At 34.5% G+C, this 23,488-nt stretch overlaps 1 non-coding gene across 1 annotated transcript; it reads left to right on the plus strand.

Annotated features, from left to right (window-relative positions):
• The first annotated feature begins 20,224 nt into the window (after positions 1–20,224).
• LOC128279839 (small nucleolar RNA R71) lies at positions 20,225–20,331 on the plus strand. Its single transcript, XR_008270032.1, has one exon. It is a non-coding gene; the product is annotated as a small nucleolar RNA R71 (small nucleolar RNA).
• Positions 20,332–23,488: the final 3,157 nt, after the last annotated feature.

The raw sequence follows: 23,488 nt of genomic DNA on the forward strand, positions 1-23,488 counted from the left end.
TTCATCAAGCACTCATGTCCAATCATTATCACGTTGTGTTTATAACGTGCAATGACTATATGGCTATGACCACCTCAGTTGGTCATAGAGCATACTTCCAACACATATGTCATATTACTAACCATGCATGGCAAACAAACATAATCACATTATAAACATTAGACATGACATTAATAGCTAGGCTTACAAGCCATAATCAATATGAGCCACATCTCATGGCCATATACATATAACTCAATATAAGCCAACACATTTGGCCAAAGCAAAATAATACATGTCCATCAACTAGATCCCTATACATGCCACTCACTTGAAATTTCTAATATATGCTTCATTATTCCAAAGATAGCGACTTGATAGTGTGATACTGCCTCCGACGATCTCTAACCCCGAGCTAACCTGAAAACACTAAAGGAAAGGAAAAGAAGGGAGTAAGCTTTATAGCTTAGTAAGATCGTATGAAAATAATAAGCAATTTATCAACTTGCTTCTCATGGTAATACAACCCTATTTGAATTTTCACTCATGTTCCAGTCAAGATATTTTCTCGAGTCACAGTCACTAAATTATTTATATCTGGAGCTATGGAACTTCAAATTAAGTTCTGCTAATTTTCCCTGAAACTAAACTCACATATCTTCGTACTATAAAATTTTCAAAATTTTTGGTTTAGCTAATTAGTACAATTTATTCCTTAAAGTTACCCTTTTTTGATGTCTGATAGTTCTGACCCCTCTTCACTAAAACTTAATTATCTCATAGTACGAGACTTGGATGATGTTTCCATCTATTTATATTGAAAATAGACTCATTAATAATTCTAATAATATAAATTATAACTCATAAAATTTTTCTTAAAATTTTTCAATGATTTTCTCAAATCAGAACAGGGGATTTCGAATTCATTCTGACCCTGTCTCACAACAATTAAAATATTTCATAATATGAAACTCTTTTGCTTACACCATTTCTTCTATATGAAACTAGACTCATTAAGCTTTAATTTCATATTTTATTTTCAGCCTCTAACTCAATTTTCACAATTTTTGATGGATTTTTAAATTCGGACTATGGCTGCTGTCCAAAACTGTTTTAGTGTAAATTAACGATACTACGTTTATCACACCATATTAATTCATTTTCACCACATTGGTAAGGTTACATATTCATACATCATAAGTATAGACCTATAATCACAAGGTCATCACAAAATCATTCTCATAAGCATGAATTACCTATTTACATCTTCACTAAATGTACATCATAAACTGAAATCATTTCTCATGAGCTTGGCATACATACCTATGTTACTCAACATGCTCTTATTCATTCCTTACTAATCATATAACATGAATTGAATTCACATCTCATCAATTTCATGTAAGTACCTATACCACTCACAATATGGTCATAACATTTCTCATTTAGCTTAAACCGTAACTCTCACCGTTGAACCATTCAGAAAGCTATCAGATATTCACTAAGCCTTAAACATAAGGTATAATGCCAATGCCATGTCCCAAACATAGTCTTACACCGGCTCATCCATCAAGTCGGTGCCATGTCCCAGACATGGTCTTACACTGACTATCGAAATCGAGGCTGACGCCATGTCCCAGACATGGTCTTACGCTAGCTCTCACATATCCGTACCGATGCCATGTCCTAGACATGGTCTTATACTGACACATCTCGTAGCCGATGCATGTCCCAGACATGTCTTACACTGGCTCTCGTCTTAATCTCGATGCATGTTCCAGACATGTCTTACACTAGCACACACATATCGCCCAAATGTCATGGCATGAATATCCGTTTATTCCTAAGGTTCAACCGGGAGGTTCCTCTACGTCAATTCTCATCATACATAATCATCTCCACAATCAAGCAATTTATGCTATATCTATTCAAATACGTGTAATAACGATGTAGTTATATTATTTATGTAACGCCCCGAATTTGGGCCTAGAAGTTTTGGGCCTTGAGCATGGGTCCGTAAGGAGGTTGTATGTAAGCATTTAATTGTACAAAGAAATGACACAATTAAATGTCTACTTTGGTGGTTAATGGCCCTGAGAAGTGTTGGAGAAATCTTGGGTTCAAACCTGGGCTTTAGCAAATATTTTGGTTTTAAGTGAATAAAACCCTGGGTGCTTGGATGGAGGCCTTTTAAATTATTTTGGTAAATAAATAACACAATGAAGCATGTGGCCTAGTGGCAAAAGGTGTAGGTGGTAAGCAGGAGGTCTAGGGTTCAAGTCTTGGCTCTTGCAATTTATTTTGGTTTTTCTTTTAAAGGAACCTGGACTTTGGCCTATAGATCTTATAATTAATTGAGGATAAAATATGACAGAAATAGCTTGTGGTGGAGTGGCAAGGTGGCGTGTTGTGTAACTGTGAGGTTTAAGGTTCAAGTCTTGGGATGAGCAAGGGAGTAATTATTTTGCAGTTTGAGCTGTGTAAGAGGTGGAGTTGGACTGGAACTCTGTAGTTGAAGTGGTCATAAGAAAATAAGAAATTTTCTTAGTGATTGAAAGTAATCCCACATCGGGAAGCTAACATGAGAATTGGTGAGAGCTGGCTTTAAAGAGAGCGAACCAGATGAGTTGGGGAGCAAGACTAAATGCAGGATGTGCCAAGGTTGGTGATCATGGACTTCGGCGCGTTCTCATAAACAGGTGTGTATTTCACACTACTCTAGCTGTAGAACGGCAAATGCCAGAATGCCGAAATACAGGTCACACGGCAATGGCAGCCACACGAGCGTGCGAGCGCACATGTGGGAGCTTTGACGTAATGGTTGAGGCCATCATGAGTGCTCTCGTGGGCTTAGGTTGCTTTGGGCCACGATGGGCCAAGTGGGCCCATGGGCCCAAGTGGATAAATTGTATGATTGTGTAGAAAATATTGGTTTGGACTATGTGAATCTCATTTCTGTAGGTTAGTATTACTGAATTGCCCCTATAGGGTAGAATTACTAAAATGCCCATGTAGGGTAGAATTACTGAATACCCTTGGTTTACAAAATTACCAAAATACCATTAGTTTCTAAAATTACCAAAATACCCCTGGTTTGTGAAATTACCGAAATACCCTCAACCTATAAAATTATCGAAATACCCCTGACTTGTAAAATTATTGAAATACCCTTAATTTGTAAAATTACCAAAATACCCCTAATTTGGAAAATTACTGAAATACCCTTAATTTGGAAAATTATAGAAATACCCTAATTTACATAATTACTGTAACACCCCTTACCCGTATCCGAGTAGGGCTAAGGTAATGGTATGCTACTGCACAAACATACAAGCATTAAACTAAAATACGAGCCATAAAATTTTATTCATATTTCAAAGCGTTCATTCTCTTACACATAGTCCCTTATTTGAGTCTACGGAGCCCAAAACATACTTTAGAAAGGGTTTGGGACTAAACCGAAAACTTACGAAAATCTTGGAAATTTCATGCTTTAAGGCTCCACATGCCCGTGTCCCAAAGTCAGTGTTCATATACTACGGTGAGACACATGGTCGTGTCTCTGCCGTGTGGAATATACCTAGGCTATTTTCCAAGCTTTGGTCAACCTTGATCTCTTACACACTTATACAAAATCAAAAGTATATAACATGGTATTCATTTAATGATTAAACATCCTCAATTAAACCACAAACATAGCATTTGTATGTCATCATACATGTGTCTCTCATACTCATTTTACCTTGTTTATTATAGTACCACTTATACATTTATACCAAGATTATCATCTTACCAAATATCTTCAACTTAATCATCAAGCATCCATATTTAAAGCTAGATCATATCTTTATAAAATACCACGATTCAAATGCACAGAATAACATGTTTGCCTGAAACATTTCAATTCAATTCCATACCCAACAAGCATTACATTGAGACTAGTCATATATATATATATATATATATATATATATATATATACATGTCATGATACATAACATTCTCTTTTTGTTTTCTTATAAACACATATCATTTATTTCATTATATCAATATTTCATATACCATAGTTTCCATGTATTCCACATATATTTATTTTCCTCCTCCTCCTCTCCATTCCACATCCTTAATGTATACAAGATTCGTAAGTACGATTTCACAATTTACTAATAAATATTCACATCAAACTGTCCACACGAGTCATAGTCACTTAATTATTTATAATTTGAGCTACAGAGATCCAAATTAAGATCCGTAAATTTCCTCTGAAACTAGACTCACATATCGTTCCACCATAAAATTTTCATAATTTTTGGTTTAGCCAATTAGTACAGTTTATTCATTAAAATTTCCACTATTTCACTTTCTGATAGTTCTGACCTCTCTTCACTAAAAAATAATTATCTCATAGTATAGAACTCGGATAATGTTCTTGTTGATTTATCTTGAAAATAGACTTATTATGGATTTCAAAAATATAATTTTAAGCCTCTAATTATTTTTCTCCAAATTTTTGTGATTTTCCAAATTCAGAACAGGGGATCACATAGTCATTCTGAATCAGTCTCACGAAAACATAAATATCTCAAAATATAGAACTCCTTTGCTTTCTATGTTTCTTTTATATGAAATAGACTCATTAAGCTTTAATTTGATATCTCATTCAGTCTCTGATTCAATTTATACTATTTTTGGTGATTTTTCAAATTCACGTCATCGCATCGTCTAAAACAGTTTTATTGCTAATTCACTCTTTCACGTTTCTTTGTATTAACCTCATTTTAACATACATATCACAAATCATTTTCACCACATTTCATACATCACAAGTATAGGCCCATGATCACAAGGTCACCATAAAATCATCCTCATGTATAACTTACTTGTTTATAACCTTACCACATCCTGGTCACTTAATGAACACATCATTCACATAACCAAGTTCCTGCACATATTCATCACAAAACTTACAAAGCAATACATAGAGAGTCTCCTGTTGAACACTTCAGATCAATCCTCGATACTTGGTGGTTTCAGCACATAGCTCCACCCATCATATAGTTCGGCTGTCTTGTACACATGGTGAACACTTAGTACCACCCATGTGACCTAGCCAGTTTATCTCGTAGCTCTCTTGTCTACATGGTGTCCTTCACTTGGAACCACGCATGCGACCTAGCTACATATATCCCGTAGCTCTCTTGTCTACATGGTGTACACATAGTATCACCCATGCGACCTAGCTACATCATAATGTCTTGTAGCTCTCTTGTACACATGATGTGCACTCAAGACTATACATGTGACCTAACTACATACAATCAGATCACCCAATCTTTCCAAGGTTCAACCGAGATTTCTCTCTTTCCAACAATTTTACCAATCAAGTAATTATCCACAAACATATTTCCAATATTTTTATAAAATATCATAATGCAAGTAATAGTGATGTATTGCTTACATATAAACTTACATCTCATTTAATATCAACATAATAACATTAAATTACACATTGTCTTATTAAAATCATATGAACTTACAATTTCCCATAATATCCATAATCATAGAAATCACATTTATGTATGATAATTCAATGCACTTCATGTACCATAGACATATTTTTAAATCAATTCATAAACTTGGCACCATAATCATTTAATTTAACATAATTCAATTAATTCACTAAATTTAACTTTCAAATACAAATTACAAAGATTATTGTTGTATTATTATCATACCAACTTACATACTTTCAACATCTCGGAGATCATAGTAAATATATCAATTTTACATTGAAACATGCATAAATTAATGCTTGTTATACATATGAACTTACCTTGATATTAAAACGGCCATTTTACCAACTTTCCCAATTTTCGATTTTTCTCTCATTCTAGGTTCAAATCTCGTTTTTCGGGATCTAAAACATCATATTTTACTTATTTAATTAATGTACTATTCAAAACAGTCCTTAACTCAAACTTTGGAAAAATTACAATTTTGCCCCTAAACTTTTGCATATTTACACTTTTTCCCCTAGGCTCGGGAATTCAACTTCATCCCTTATTCTTATGTTTTATGACATGATGATCACTTTTCCCTTCTATGGTAACATCAAATTCTCACTCTAACATATACTTATGACAATTAGGTATTTTTACTGATTAAGCCATTTTGCTCGTTTTCACTTAAAACCGAGTAGCACAAGTTGTCTAACATAATTTAAAACCTCCTATTGTATCATAAAACACAAGAATACACAAATTTTACCTATGGGTATTTTTCCAAATATGAACCCTAGGTTGAATTATTGCTAGCATAAGCTAAATCAAGTTACCGGGACTCTAAAAACGTAAAGAACTTGAAAAACGGGGTTAGAACGGACTTACAATTGAGCTTGGGAAGCTTGAAAACCCTAGCCATGGAGTCTCCCGTGGTATACACGTCCATGGTGAAGAAGATGAGCAAAATTGGCTTTTAATTTTGTATTTTAATTCATTTTACCCCTAAATGACCAAAATACCCTTACAACTAAACTTTCCAAAAATTCCATCCATGTCCAATTTTTGTCCATAACTTAGAAATTGGTCAAATTGCTATTTAAGACCTCCTAATTAAAATTTCAAATCAATTTCATACTAGAAACTTCTAGAATGCAAGTTTTGCAACTTCTTCAATTTAGTCCCTAACTTCGAATTAAGCACTTTATGCATAGAATTTCTTCACGAAATTTTCACACAATCATGCAATCATATCATAGACCTCAAAATAATCGTAAAATAATTATTTATATCTCAGATTTTGTGGTCCTAAAACCTCTGTTCCAACTAAACCCAATTTTGGACTATTACAATTACAGAAATACCCTTGATTTTCTAAATTATAGAAATACCATTGGTTTGCATAATTACTGAAATACCCTTGGTTTATAGATTTACCAAAACACTGTAATGCCCCTAATAGGTAAAAAGACCGTAATGCCCCTGTAGGGTAAAGTGACCGTAATACCCCTGTATGGTAAAATGACGATTATGCCCTTATGTTCCGTATGACTGATGTGCTTAGGATTTACATATATAATTACACTGAGTATGACTTTGCATACACATAATATTTATGGCACAACATACTGCATGGGGTAAGGATTTTGATATGGAGGAAGTTTTGTACTGGTGACTATGTCACATTCATTTTCATCGTGGCTTTGCCATAATTATCTTTTTCGCGCCTATCTTTGCATCATTATTTCCGCGACTTCTTCGCGATATTGGTGTACTGGCTGGGTGGGTCGATTTATATCCCCACATGGTATGTTGGTTGGTACGGGTGGTGTGCTGGTTGGATTTGGGTGGGATGCATAATTGCATTCCATCGTACTATATTGTTACTGCATTGGGCTTAGGCCCACATCTGCATCAGATAGGGCTTAGGCCCGCATCGATCGATACTATATAGGGCTTAAGCCTGCATCGCATCGATACTAAATAGAGCTTTACCAGATTGTACTTATATTGTGTTATTCACTATTTGTTTGTTATTGGGATTACACATCGAGTTTTTAGAATCGCCCCGCTTTCTAACTGCAAGGGTAATCCCTAAGCTTAGTTGGTTTGGAGTGCGAGGACTCGGAGATGGCCACCTCGCTTCGCTTTTTTTATTTGCAATTAGATTTCGTTTTGGGTTTTAATTTATGTAGTAAAGCCGTTGGTGGGTTTTAAGTTTTAATTTGGATTTTGATTTCTTATACTAAACTGCTAGTCTAGGAAAACACGAGTTTTCAAAATATCACGATTTTCTAAAGAACACGAGCTTTCAACAACAAAGTTTTTAAAATGTTTCCGCGGTTTAAATTGAAGTAATATACCAAAGGCAAACAAATTGGTAAACGTTTTGACGAGAACTTTTGTTAAATAATAATAAAAGGATTTAGATCCAGTAACGGATTCTTACCGAAAAGATCAATTTTTGAAAAATACTTTGATGTGACACACCAGATTCGGTCATAATGTCTAGGCCGGGTTTGGGGTGTTACAATTTACATACAACTTACTCGTTTCTATGGGATATCATATTCCATTGAATTTCTAATGTATTCTACCATCACGTGAATGTTATTAACTTTTGGCATCACTTTCATCATACTCAATATCATCAACATATAATTCAATATAACCGAAGCAAGATAGATTCAAGTATATTAACAATAATATGGATAACATGCTTATTTAGTCATACAAACTTATCTCGAATATGAAAACGGCAATTTTACCATTGGTCCATAACCTTGTATTTTTCTCGATTTTAGCCCGAATCTCGATTTCCTTGATCTATCATTTCGAATATAGACCATTTAGGACTCAAATTATTCAAATTGACGCAAAAATCATATTTTGACAAATTTACAATTTTGCCCTTAAACTTTGCCAAAATTATGTTTTTGCCTCTAGGCTCATAAAATGATTTTTCTTCAATTTTCTTACTCTTTAAGCCTAGCCGAACCATTTTCATGACTATAGCAACTCAATATTTCAATTATTACACACATTTACTCTCTATTTTACAAACTTCATAAAATGATACTTTTAGGTGTTTTCATGCTAACACCTTTCACAAATGTTGTTTATTTCACAACTAAGATTCATTTTCTTCCATAAAAATGCAGCAAAAAACATGAATATTCTCATGGTAAAACCCTATACTTTCAACCATTTTGTAAAATAGTCCCCTCATTAGCTAGATTAAGCAAAAACGGTTCCAAAAGTACAAATATTATCAAAAATAAACATCTAAATCACTACTTGTGAGGGTGAAGCGTTTGCTGAAATTTCAAGCTTCCAAACCCTTATTTTTGCTGGTATTTTTGGTGAAGAAATATGGAGAAAAAGGGTGGTTACTTTTGTTTTATTTTATTAGCGTTTGCTTATGTCATCAAATACCAACCATACCAAATTTTGACTTTTCAACTCTTTTGCTCCCCCTATGGCCGGCCATCACTTATTTAATGGCCCAATTTCACTTTAAAGACCCCCAATTAAGGTTCTTTAGCAATTTGACACCTTTTACTATTAAAACAAAACTTTTGCCATTTATGCGATTTAGTCCTTTTTCGCGATTAAGCACTCAAACGCCAAAATTAATTCACCAAAATTTTCATGCACTTTTATAATATTTTTATAACACATAAAATAATATTAAAATAATTTCTTGACCTTGGATTTGTGGTTCTGAAACCACTGTTCCGACTAGGCCCTATTTCGGGATGTTACAATCATAATTTATCAATAACTCAAGCCACCGTTGTTGTCTCATATTCAATTATTTTTTAGTCATTAAATATTTTAGGCTTTTATGATTAGTATATACCTGACATTTCTCACCGTACAAGTAATGTCACTAAATCTTTAGAGTGAAAACAATCAAGCCAATTTTAGATCGTGAGTCGGGTAATTTCTCCTATGTGGTCATTACAATCATTTAACCATTTCCTAAACAATTAGCTCAACATGCATCAATTTGGCATCATTTCATACCCTTTAAACATACCCAACCTTTAACATGCATTAACCAATATCATATCAACCTATGTCACCTATTCAAATGCCATCACATTCCATACAAGCCATTTGTTTTATCAATTCAACTTTACTCATTTTCCACTACCAATTCAATATGGACAACGCCATATCAAATCTCACATATATGTTTCAAACATATATATATCAGCTATACCATTTCAACTTGTCTAAGTATATACCATTCATTCAAACATGCTAATGTTAAATCACATTTCAACCATTATCAAAACATGTCAATCCATAAAACTACTATCATTACTCAAAATCATAAACAAAATATGTCTTAAGTCATGCAACATTCCAAGTTGACACAATCCACCACACCTATATACATGCTACAAAATCGGACTATGAAACGGTTGAAAGGCTACCGAAATAATAAAAAGATATGTGAACTTCCGAGCGATCTACTTGACATGTTTTGTAAGTGACACTACAAGGAAAGAAAATAATAATATAAGCGTAAGAAATGCTTACTAAGCTTATATGAAAAATACATAACTTACTTTAACATTTCAACAATTTAAGCAATTGAAATATATCGACAAAAACATGGCATCTTTTGGTATTGTTCACTTTCATACACGATTCAAAGAATGGGTTAGATCATTTATATATTATAAGCCAATAATACAATCATACACATATTCAACAATACATTCAATATCATGAACTCGACAAATTATAATCAATTTACTAGTATATGTAATTTCATTCTTGATCAATCATTTCGACCATCGCATTTTCATTTTAACTAGAATTGTTCCCGAATAACTGTAGTAAATTGAATTTAAATACCAGATTTTTGTGATCATAAGAGCTGACATATTTGAGTTGTTCACATAATCATTAGATCAGGTTTGATGATTGCTCACATAGTTCACATATTGGATCTTAAATCATCATATAAACCACTGATCAAACAATTGTTTTCCATATTCATTTGAATCATTTCCTATCTCATTGGGATCGTAATGGCATGCCATTTGTATCCTAATCATTTACTAAGCTCACATTGGCACTGTTACCAAATCAGCATCATTTTACACCCTATAGCCATATACATATTTATAAATTCCACATACATTTTGGTATTCATCTCAATACCTTGAAACAATCTATAATAATCATAATATCTATGCTTTATAATCTAGTCCATTTGATGCCAAATTCATTCAAATCATAACAATTTAATTCAAAAACAAAATAAATACAATTGTTATACATAGCTTTATTTGATAATATGTTTTGATATAACAAATTAAAATGTTTTTGAATAAAGTTAAAGTTGAACAAAAATAGCAAAATGACAAAATCAAGTTAAAATGGTTTTAATTGAGTTAAAAATGTTCAATCATGTTAAAAGAGTTTTAAAACAAGTTAGTATTGCTCTAGGCCAAAAAAATTGATACCCATTCTAAAATTGATACCAAATTGACATTTTATTTTCAATTAATTACAAAAAGTATCAATACCTTTCGCCATGTATCGATAAATTTTCTTTGGTATCGTTGTAAACTAAATTTAACGGTCACTGAGTCAAGCACTAAATATTAATAGTAGTAATACTCGTAGAAAGAGTATCGATACCATTTGTTGCAGGTGAATTTAATAATCTGGTATTTTCATCCCTAATGGCTCTATTCATATTTCCTACAACCACAACGGTTAAAAATGAAATAGAGGGTCTAAATACCATCTTCCAGAAGTCCTACAACAACAAGAGAGATCTTCAAGCCAAAAGATCAATCAATACAACATTAGTGCTTAATTTTTTCATACTTTTCTTGTACACACTTGTGAGCCTAGCTCAAGTGTATTACTATTTATTTGTGCTTAATTGGAAAACATTTTGATCTTATAATGATTAATTCTTAGTTTGCTATTCGAATTTACTCTTTGAGTGGGTGGAGTCTTAAGGTTTGGGTAGAAGCCTTAAGGGACTTACAATCTTATGATTTTACGTAGAAATCTTAAGGGAGATAGTAAGGTTAAACATTATCCTCAAAGGTTATCAACTTAGTGAATTTGGGAAAATCTTTAGTTGTGGAAAGTTAAAGTAGTAGAATAAGCAATGGAGTCGAACCACTATAAATCATTGTGTTCTTTGTTACTCATTTATTTGTTGCTTCCATCATTTTTTTAAAGGCCAATTCACCCCATCTTGGTGATTTCAAGTTGATCTATCGAGCTAATAATTGGTATCAGAGCTAGCCTCTAAAGATGATTTAACAACCAAGAGAAGATCCTCAGAGAAGATCAAATGATCATCAACTCATCCTACAACAATGTCGTTTACTTTCGGGTCAATTTTTTTTGGTAGGTCTGAATCAATCTCCAAACCTCATTATTTCAATGGTGTGAACTATTCTTATTGGAAGACAATGATTATGTTGTTCATCTAAGCAAATAATCTTGTCGTATGGGACATTATTATAGATGGTCCTTCAATTCCATCCAAACCATAAGGAGAGCTTTTAGTTCCAAACAGCAAAAAGGAATGGATTGAGGAAGATAGAAGAAACATCCAACTCAATGCTAAGGTAATGCACATTCTACTTTGTGCACTTGGTCCAGATGAGTATAGTAGAGTTTTGCCTTGTTCAAATGCCAAGAAGATGTGAGACAAGCTTGAAGTCACCTATGAAGACACTAGCCAGGTGAAGAAGTCTAAATTTGGAATCCTTACACTCAACTACAAAACTTTCAAGATAAATCCCGAAGAGGATATTAGAAAGATGTCCGATCGATTTACAATCATCATAAATGGATTGAAGTCTTTTGGGAAGATTTATCCAAATGTAGAGGTGGTAAGGAAGATGATTCAAAGCTTACCTAAATCATGGGAAGCCAATGTGCCCGCAATTGAAGAAGCAAAGAATTTAGAAACTTTAACATTAGATGAGCTCATTGGTTCTTTGCTTACACATGAGATGAGACTTAATGAAGGGGATGAAGAAGAAAAACTTATGAAGAAAAAGGTTGGTATTACTCTAAAATCCACCACAAGTGAATATAGAATCAAGTGAAGAGGTGGATGAAGACAAAGAGATGCGGATGTTTTCTAGGAGATTCAAAAAGTTTATGAAGTCCAATAAAGGAAGAAGATTCCAAAAGATTAAGGAATTTAAGCTTGAATCTACCAAGGAGAAAGATCTCATTATTTGTTTTGAGTGCAAGAAACTGGAAAACATCAAGTTTGATTGTCCTTAATGGAAGAAGGAGTCTAACAAACAAAAACACAAGGCCAATTTTTCTACTTTGAGTGATGAGAATTCATCTGATGATGAAGATCAAGAAGTAGCCAACCGATGCTTTATGGCCATCAATGATTCTAAGGTAACTTCTAGCTCATCTATTTCAATTTTTATTCTTTTGATAAGTTGCAAGATGCCTATGATGAATTAGGCTTGGAGTTTGAATAATGATTTCAAAATATAGGAAAACTATTTCAAAACTAAAAGAGGAAAATAATTTCCTCTCCAAAGTCAAGCATGAACTTGATCAATGATATGCAAGCTATTATAAATGATTTCGAGAAAAAGAATTGTGACTTGCAAAATTTACTTTCTAAAGTTCATTATAATCATCAAAAGCAACTTGAATTGCTTAAGAGTGAAAAAACTCACTTTAACAAAGTTTTTGAAAAAGGGATGTAGAAAAGAGAAAGTTCAAAATAAAACTTTGTTAAAAAATAGCTTTATTTTCTATAAACATAGATGTTCTCCAAGTTTTTACAAAAGAAAAAATATTGAAAGTGCATGGGTCCCTAAAGTACTCATAACTACTAAAGATAATTATATTCTTTCAAAATGGATACCCAAAGGGACTAGAATCTTGGAAACTAATGCTTATGGTCCAAAAAGAAATTGAGTACAAAAAAAAAAATTAATTCTATGTTTGTAGGAAAAGGTGTATTACTTCAAGGAGAACATCACTAAAGCAAATTCTATGTAATTTCACCTTAATGTTTACTTGCTATGTTAGTTCACTTGTTCCTTATTTTTAATATCTATCTTTGGACTATCCATTTTCTTTTCCTCTTTGATAAACCATAATATATACATATTTTCACCCCATGCTTGGCATATTTTTGGAAAGATTATCATAAGATTTAATGAATTTGCTCCTAATCCTTTAATTTCATGTTTTATACACAGGAGAGCTTAGGATAGCAAAAAGAGTAAGAAATGGGCCAAAAACGGACAAGTTGGGCCGAATTCAGTGTGCCGCACGGCCTAGGCACTTCCAAACAGGTAATCCACACCCCTATGTGTGACACATGGGCAGGCCACACGCCCGTGTGTCATGGCCGTGTTGACATTAAACCAAGTCAGAATTGTACACGGCCTGAGCACCTTCACACGGACGTGGCAAGCGGCCATGTCCTTATCGAGCCAAAGTCTAATTCTATTCAGAAAAGGCTACTATTGGGCTATTTTGGGCATTCCAAAGTCTATATAAACACCCTAGAAAAGGATCAAAGGACACGGAGGGTAGGAAGTAGAAAATACTTGAAGAACAGCTATCGGAATCAGCTCAGAAATAGGATCTCTTTCAAGACTGAAGATCTCCTTTCAATTTCCTTAGAAGTTCTTTGGATTTCTTTATGTTTTGTTATTTTTCCCAATTTTGAGATGTTTTCCTCTATCATTATGAACTAAACTCCCTAAATACCTAAGGGAGATGAAACCTAAGAAGGATCTTATTACAATTTGAATTATATGATAAATACTTTTTCTTCTTCTTAAATGTGAGTTTTAATTCTTGCTTTAATATTCCAGGATATTAATTCAGGTTTTGATATGCTTATTAAATAGAGAAAAAGTCCCTGTTTAAGAGTAGATCGTTCATAATTAAGCGGAGTTGCACGCAATCCTAGAGATAAGACGACATAAATCTGTCGGATTAGAGTCAAATCTAATAAGGGAATTGATGTGCGTGACAAGTTTTATATTTATGATTGACCGTACTTGAAAACTAACTATTATCACGATAAAGGCAAGCGCACCTATCGAACAGTAGTATAGGTTATAGCAAAACTGGAATGTCGAACCCACAGGAACTAAAAGTACTAGTATTAACCTTCTTTTTTGTTATCTAGCTTAAAAAATAAGGGGATTTGCTTTATCTAAACTAGTTAACTAAACTAAAAAATGCACAGGAAGTAAATTGGGGAAATGTTTTTGGGAAAACTGATTGATTTAGGCAATACCCAAGGAAGAATCCACCTAGACTTCACTTGTTATTTGACTCTGAACTAGACGATTTATTCACTTGACTCGATCCGTAAAAATCCCTAATTTATATTATTATCTCTCTCGAGACTAACAAAGTCTAACCCTAGGTTGATTAATTGAAATCTATTTCTAATTAAAAGCCCTAGTGTTGCATTAACTCGATCTATGGATTTCCTTATTAGGTTTGACCTTAATCCGGCAGATTTATGTCGCCCTATGTCTAAGGGTGCAATCAACTCCACATAATTATGCTAGATCTACTCTTAGACAGGGACTTTTACTCCTCTGAATAAGCACATCAATACTTGAATAAATATCCTGGAATATTAAAGCAAGAATTAAGAACACATAATTAAGAACAAATCAAGTATTTATCATATAATTCAGAAAATAGTAATAAGATCCATCTTAGGTTTCATCCCCCTTAGGTATTTAGGGAATTTAGTTCATATGTGTAAAAGAAAACATCTCAGAAGAATAATAATAACAAAACATAAAGAAACCCAAAAACCCCTGAAGGAAGTTGAAGGGAGATCTTCAGTCTTCAAGGAGACTCTAGCTTCTGATATAGATCAATCGGCTTTCTTCGAGTAATTCCTTGCCTCCTACTCCGTGTGTTCCTCTAGGTGCCTCCTCGGGTGTGTATATAGGCTTTAGAATGCTTTCAAACCCTCAAAAGTGGCCTTTTTCGAGTAGAACTAGACTTGGGCTCGACAGGGACACGGCCGTATGCCACGCCCGTGTGGGGTGGCTTAGGCCGTCTTAAAGTCTACTAAATAGACACGGGCGTGTGGTCTACCCGTGTGAGGAAGTCCAGGCCATTTTGATTTCCCACGTTGACCCATTTTCTTCATTTTTGGCCCGTTTATCGCTCTTTTTACTCTCCTATGCTCATCTAAGTATAAAACATGAAATTAAAAGATTAGGAGCATCAAATTCCACAAATCTAATGATAATTCATCCAAAAATGTGCTAAGCATGGGATAAAAATATGTATAAATTACGACTTATCAAATACCCCCACACTTAAGCGTTTGCTTATCCTCAAGCAAAATCCTCAATTCACAATGAAGAATTCATTTTTCTCAACTTATAATTCCTATCAATAATATCTCAAAATAATCCATAAGTAATGATACATTAAGAATTCAACTAGAAGAACATCAAAGTTTCAAACATTCCAAGTTGAGCATTTTATCACGAAAACATAGGTGTCTCCCCTCATCTAAGTAATCACCTTTGATTCAAAATATTACAGAGTTTAACATCCTCACTAAAGATTCCCTCAAATCACTCGAGGTGCTTAAGGACAACAAATTTAGCACTCAACAGTCAATATGAAAAGTTATTACCATAGGCTTGCATGAAAATCAAATCTCCACCACTATATATTGAGATGATACATCAATCAAAAGGTCTTTAGAGGGTTGTAACGTGGCTTTGGTTAGGGGGTGTGGTCACAAGTTGAAAAAAAAGGTTAGAATCGAGATTGAATTGAAAAATCACCTAACTAGAAAAATACTAAAACTAACAAACTACATTCCTAATTAGGTGGTCCTAGAGTTGAGCTTTTCTTCATGGATAACATCGTTTTAATCCAACCATTACATAATTTCGTAATATGCTAAACGACAAATCTCAATTGTAGTAACTTCGATTTTTTTTTAAGAACAAATCAAGTAACCTAGAACTTTGCTAACTATCAAAAATAAAACATAGCTAAGAAATTTATTCAACTCAAATCTTGACAAAAATAGGGATCAAATTACTTGAGGGGATTTCAACAATAATAGGTTATGGGTTAATATTGAGGATAAATCAATAATTGGCTTGTTAGGCTCAAGGGGGTTCACTAAGGGTTAATTATGAAGGTAGACTTTTATAAAGTGAATAGGTTAAACCTAAGTGCCTTTATCATCTCGACATATCAAATCAATGGTGTGGTCTTGACATGCATAATCGAAGTAAGTTCTAGAATAACAAATCAATATTCACGCATTCATAGCAAAAATAAAAGTGAGCATGAAAGAAATAATATATGCTCTAAAGGCTCAAGATCTCACAAAAATTTTGGCTTTTTGATGTTAATCCTGTGAATTTCAACTTCAAGATAATACCTAAACTTGGGGAAATAACCTAGCAATTTTTAGTTCTCAAAAAAATCAACTTATCATGCTCTATTCTCTAATTACTTAAAGTTTAAACAATCAATGCATAAATGCCTATGTTTTAATATAAGACATATCAATAAAAATCATAAATTAATCAAGATTCATTCTAATAGTGATATGAGTGAGTCACGTGAGAATAAGACAAAATTTAGGAATTTTTCTGATAATGGTATAAATAACCCCCCCACACACTTAAGATGTACATTTTCCTCAATGTACAAAGATAGATTTACCAAAAAATATAGATATAAGATCATAAGATAGGGAGAGAAGTGAAACTTCCTGAATGTTAAATGGAATCCTTGAATCGGAGTCATGAAAAGTAATCGGCTAAGGCAAGGGTGAGATTGGAGGAGGATACTCCGGTGGTGGTAGAGGTTGTTAGTCCACAAAGGCTCTGCCAAAAGAATATTATAACTGGTGGTAGTTATGGTCGTGGTCGAGTAGGGCATGGCAGTCGTGGAGGACCTTTTCCAGTGGAGTTGTAAATTCCTAAGTAATAGTGAGCTTTGGAGCTTTTCATAACTGTGATAGAATTAATAACTCTTTAGGAAATATAAAGTAGCATGATTACTCGTAAAGAAATGGCCAAAAACATAAATTGCTTAATATAAAGTGTAAAACCTAAAGATGAAGTAAAAATAGTATTAAAGAGAAATAAAATAAAAAGTAATTTAAAAAGATAAATAAAGATAAAAGTAAATAAAAAATAAAAAAAATAATAATAATAATAATTAAAAGTCTTCAAAAATAGGTGCGTCTGGAATTCGGCCTATGCCCGTATTCTTTAGGCATGTTGGTGCACACGGCCGTGTCCTGCTTCGTTCGCTTCTCCCACGCTCGTGTATATATGCGCACGCCCATGTTATTTTGATAGCTTCGACGGGTGGTGGGCACGGGCGTGTCGCACGCTCGTGTTAATTTCTCAGCTTCTACCATGGATTATAGACACGGGCGTGTCGCACGCCCGTGTTGATTTTGCAGGATTGCCCACGGCTATGTCGTACGGTAGTGGCAACTTATCGAATCCCGTGTTTGGGGAAAAATTTTATTCTATTTTCACACGGCCGTATCGTACGGCCATGTCGCCGCCTGTGGTTTGAGCACAGCCTAAGGCACACCCGTGTGCCTGGCCGTGTAGATTTGGAAAACCTGTGTTCAAAGACTCAGTTAATGATTTAGATGTTAAAAACTAAAAATTAAAGAACTCAACACTGTTAGTGCTCGGGTTGCCTCCCGAGAAGCACTTATTTAGAGTATAAGCTCGACTTACCTCTCTGTTACGTGGTCATGGTGGTGCGAGGAGTTTACGCTCCTCATTCCTACTATCAATCTCATCAAAATAAGGTTTTAAACGGGTACTATTTACCTTAACAGTGTTGAATTTGGAATGAGTTACCTCGATTGTACTGTATGGGAAAATGTTAAGTACCGTAAAAGGGATTGCTCTATTGGGTTCAGAAATGACAATACGAGGGTCTGCTGCATCTAGTAGTACTTTGTCTCCAACCTTAAGTTGATTTGATAAAACATTAAGTCCGTGTTGGCGTGGTTTTGGTTTATCGTATGTTCTCGATTTTTGTGTCCTCTATTCATCTAGTTGCTCGACCTGCAGCCTTTGCTCTTCATAGATGAGTCTTTTGTTGTTACTTAAACATGGCTCATGTATGCTCTTTGAACGTGTTTCCTGCAAAGAAGGTTGCACCACATGATCAGTATTAGTAACATGATTTATACAACCACCCTCAATATTCGATGTGTTACTCAAATTACGAGCTTGAAGAGTGATTGTTTCATCACACACACGAAGTTTGAGTTCACTTGTACCAACATCAATAATAGTTCTAGTAGTTGCTAAAAAAGGTCGTCCTAAAATCAAAGGCACGTCACTATCCTCTTCCATGTCTAGAACAACAAAATCAATTGGGAATATAAATTTAACGATTTTGACAAGTACGTCTTCAATGATACCCATAGAAAATCTGATGGTTTTATCTGCTAGTTGAATGCTCATCCTAGTTTGTTTGAGTTTCCCAAGCCCTAGTTGCTTGAACATTTTGTAGGGCATGACGTTAATGCTCACCCCTAAATCAGCCAATGCATTATTAACATCTAAGCTACCAATTAAACAAGGAATCGTAAAGCTCCCTGGATCTTCCAATTTTTTGGGTAGCTTATTCTGTAGAATGGCTGAGCAAACCGCGTTCAATTCCACATGCGACATCTCATCCAACTTCCGCTTATTTACTAAAAGCTCCTTTAAAAATTTAACTGCGTTCAGCATCTACGAAAGAGCTTCAATAAATGGTAAGTTAATATGTAATTTCTTTAATAATTTAAGGAATTTACCAAATTGTTCGTCCGTGTGGTCTTTCCTTGTCGCACTTGGATATGGAACACGAGGTTTATATTCTCTACTTACCGATTTTTGTTCACTGTGGTCCACCTCATCCTTACCTTTACTTGCCACAAGTCCTTGCCTCAAGTCTGGTTTAAGTTCAACTAACCCTTCCTCATCTCGAATGATAATCGCATTAAGCTACTCCCTTAGGTTAGTTTCAGTATTACTCGGCAAACAACCTTGTGGTCAGACAGAAATCAATTTAGCAAGCTGGCCTATCTGAGTTTCAAGCCCTTGGATCGACCCTTGTTGATTCTTCAGTTTTGTTTCAGTATTCTGAAAATGAGTTTCTGACACCGAGATGAATTTTGTTAGCATCTCCTCAAGGTTCGGCTTCTTTTCCTACTGGTAAGGTGGTTGTTGAAAACTTAGGGTATGTTGTGGCTATTGATTTCCTTGGCCTCCCCATGAGAAGTTGGGATGGTTCCTCCAACCTGCATTATAAGTGTTACTGTATGGGTTATTTTGAGGTCTAGAATTATTACCCATTTATTGAACTTGCTCCTCCTCGGTGCTAGGGTTGAAGGATTGATATTCTGTGTGTACTCCTCTCCATTTGAATCGCACCTCATCAGTGGATGTACTTGAGTAGAACCATACAAACCGTCAATCTTTTTATTTAATAGTTCTACCTGGTTAAATATTATAGTAACCGCGTCGAGGTTGAAAACACGGACTGCTTTTGTCGGCTTTGTTCTCATGACTTGCCACTGATAGTTATTCAGTGACATCTCTTCAATAAATTCATAAGCCTCTTCAGGTGTTTTGTTGTTTAAAGTTCCACCGGCAGCTTCGTTGATGAGTTGTCTTATTGAGGGGTTCACACCATTGTAAAAAGTCTAAACCTGCAGCCATAGAGGTAACCCATGATGAGGGCAGCTTCTTAATAGGCCCTTGTATCTCTCCCATGCATCATACAGGGTTTCTAGATCTATCTGCACAAAAGAAGAGATATCATTCCATAGTTTAGCCATTTTAGCCGGCGAAAAGTATTTTAATAAAAAATTTTCAGTCATTTGTTCCCAAGTTGTGATTGACCCTCGTGGTAACAAGTTCAACCATTATTTAGCTATGTTCATCAATGAAAAGGGAAATAACCGAAGGTGAATGACATTGTTATTTGACTGAACAAACTATTTGGATCCTCGTCCTGCAAACCATCAAACTGAACAAACTGTTGTATCATTTGAATCGTGTTAGGTTTCAGTTCAAAATTATTTGCAGCAATAGCATGTCTAACTATACTCGATTCAGCTCCTGTTAAACTAGGTTTAGCATAATCATACATAGTATGAGGAGCAGGATCCTGATTTACTGGGTTCGCAACAGCCACAAGAGGTAGCGGATTATTATGATTATAAGCCATCTCCTCGGTTGTGGTTTGAATATCGTCCTCTTGCCCTTCCTCTATGTATAGTAGGCTTGGCCTTATCTCTATTCGGTTTCTGCGAGCTGTGCTTTCGATCTCACTATCAAAAAGTAGAGGTCCTGACGGGTTTCTTCTAGTCAAAAACTATAAAAACCTGTCAGAAGTAAATAAAAGAAAATTTAATGATATAAATAAAATAAAAATAAAAATTAAATTGCAATAAAATAAATGGCTAAAGTAATAAAAATTAAGCATTCCTAATATCTTAGTTTCCCAGCAACGGCGCCAAAAACTTGATGTGTGTGATAAGTTTTATATTTATGATTGATCGTACTTGAAAACTAACTATTATCATGATAAAGGCAAGCGCACCTATCGAACAGTAGTATAGCTTATAGCAAGATCGGAATGTCAAACCCACAGGAACTAAAAGTACTAGTATTAACCTTCTTTTTATTGTCTAGCCTAAAAAATAAGGGGATTTGCTTTATCTAAACTAGTTAACTAAACTAAAAATACATAGGAAGTAAATTGAAAAAATGCTTTTGGGAAAACTGATTGATTTAGACAATATCCAAGGAAGAATCCACCTAGACTTCACATGTTATTTGACTCTGAACTAGACAATTTATTCATTTCACTCGATCCGTAAAAATCCCTAATTTATATTATTATCTCTCTCGAGACTAAAAATGTCTAACCCTAGGTTGATTGATTGAAATCTCTTTCTAATTAAAACTCCTAATGTTGCATTAACTCGATCTATGGATTGTCTTATTAGGTTTGACCCTAATCCGGCAGATTTATGTCGCCCTATGTCTAGGGGTGCAATCAACTCTGCTTAATTATGCTAGATTTACTCTTAGACAAGGACTTTTGCTCCTCCAAATAAGCACATCAATACTTGAATCAATATCCTGGAATATTAAAGCAAGAATTAAGATCACAAAATTAAGAAAAAATCAAGTATTTATCATATAATTCAGAAAATAGTAACAAGATTCGTATTAGGTTTCATCCCCCTTAGGTATTTAGGGAATTTAGTTCATGTGTAAAAGAAAATATCTCAGAAAAATAATAATAACAAAACATAAAGAAACCCAAAAACCCCTGAAGGAAATTGAAGGGAGATCTTCAGTCTTGAAGGAGAATTCGGCTTCTGAGATGGATCAATCGGCTTTCTTCGAGTAATTCCTTACCTCCTACTCTATGTGTTCCTCTAAGTGCCTCCTCGGGTGTTCATATAGGTTTTAGAATGCTTTCAATCCTCAAAAGTGGCCTTTTCCGAGTAAAACTAGACTTGGGATTGACAGGGACACGACCGTGTGCCACGCCCGTGTGGGGTGGCTTAGGCCGTGTTAAAGTCTGCTAAATAGACACGGGCGTGTAGTCTACCCGTGTGAGGAAGTCCAGGCCGTGTTGATTTCCCACGTTGACCCATTTTCTCCATTTTTGGCTCGTTTCTCGCTCTTTTCACTCTCCTATGCTCACCTAAGTATAAAACATGAAATTAAAGGATTAGGAGCATCAAATTCCACAAATCTAGTGATAATTCATCCAAAAATGTGCTAAGCATGGGATAAAAATATGTATAAATTACAACTTATCAGGAATCCATAAATTGAGTTAATGCGACAATAAGGGTTTTAATTAGAAAAAGATTTCAATTAATCAACCTAGAGTCATTTGTTTTTAGTCTCGAGAGATATATTAACATAAACTAGGGATTTCTATGGATTAAGTCGAGCAAATAAATCGTCTAATTCAGAAGTAGTAATGGAAGTCTAGGTGGATTCTTCCTTGGGTATTGTCTTCTCAATCGGTTTTCCAAAAGTATTTTCTAACTTTATTCTCTGTTGCAATTTTAGTCAATTAGATAATTAGTCTTAGTTTGAAGCATTCCTTTAATTATTAGGCTAGATAATAAAAAGATAGTAATTACTAGTACTTTTAGTCCTTGTGGATACGATATTTCCGGTCTCACCATAACTATACTATTGTTCGATAGGTGCGCTTGCCTTAGTCGAATTTTTAGTTAGTTTAGCGACCATCAAGTTTTTGGTGCTGTTGCTGAGGACTGAGATATTAGGAACACTTAATTTTTATTTCTTTAGCCATTTTTTATTTTATTGCAATTTAATTTTGTTTTTATTTTAATTACTAATTTTTCTTTTCTTTACTTCTGGCAAGTTTTTATAGTTTATGACTAGAAGAAACCCGTCGGGACCTCTACTTTTTTACAGTGAAATTGAAAGCACAGCTCGTAGAAACCGAAGAGAAATAAGACGAAGCCTACAATACATAGAGGAAGAGCACGAAGATGACCCACTAATACCGAGGAGATGGCCGATAATCAGAATAATCCATTACCTCATGTGCTTGCTGCAAATCCAGTAGATCAGAATCCTGCTCCTCGTACTATGTATGATTATGCTAAACCTACTTTAACAGGAACTGAATTGAGTATAGTTAGACTTGCTGTTACTGCAAATAATTTTGAACTGAAACCTAACACTATACAAATGATTCAACAGTTTGTTCAGTTTGATGGTTTGGAGGATGAAGGCCCAAATACTCATTTGGCCAACTTCTTAGAGTTCTGCGATACTTTCAAAATAAATGGCGTTTCTGATGATGCCATTTGCCTTCGGTTGTTTCCCTTTTCATTGACGAATAAGGCTAAACAATGGTTGAACTTGTTACCACAAGGGTCAATCACTACTTGGGAACAAATGACCGAAAATTTTTACTCAAAT

The sequence above is a fragment of the Gossypium arboreum genome, chromosome 8 (assembly GCF_025698485.1).
Source record: "Gossypium arboreum isolate Shixiya-1 chromosome 8, ASM2569848v2, whole genome shotgun sequence".
Taxonomy (NCBI): domain Eukaryota; kingdom Viridiplantae; phylum Streptophyta; class Magnoliopsida; order Malvales; family Malvaceae; genus Gossypium; species Gossypium arboreum.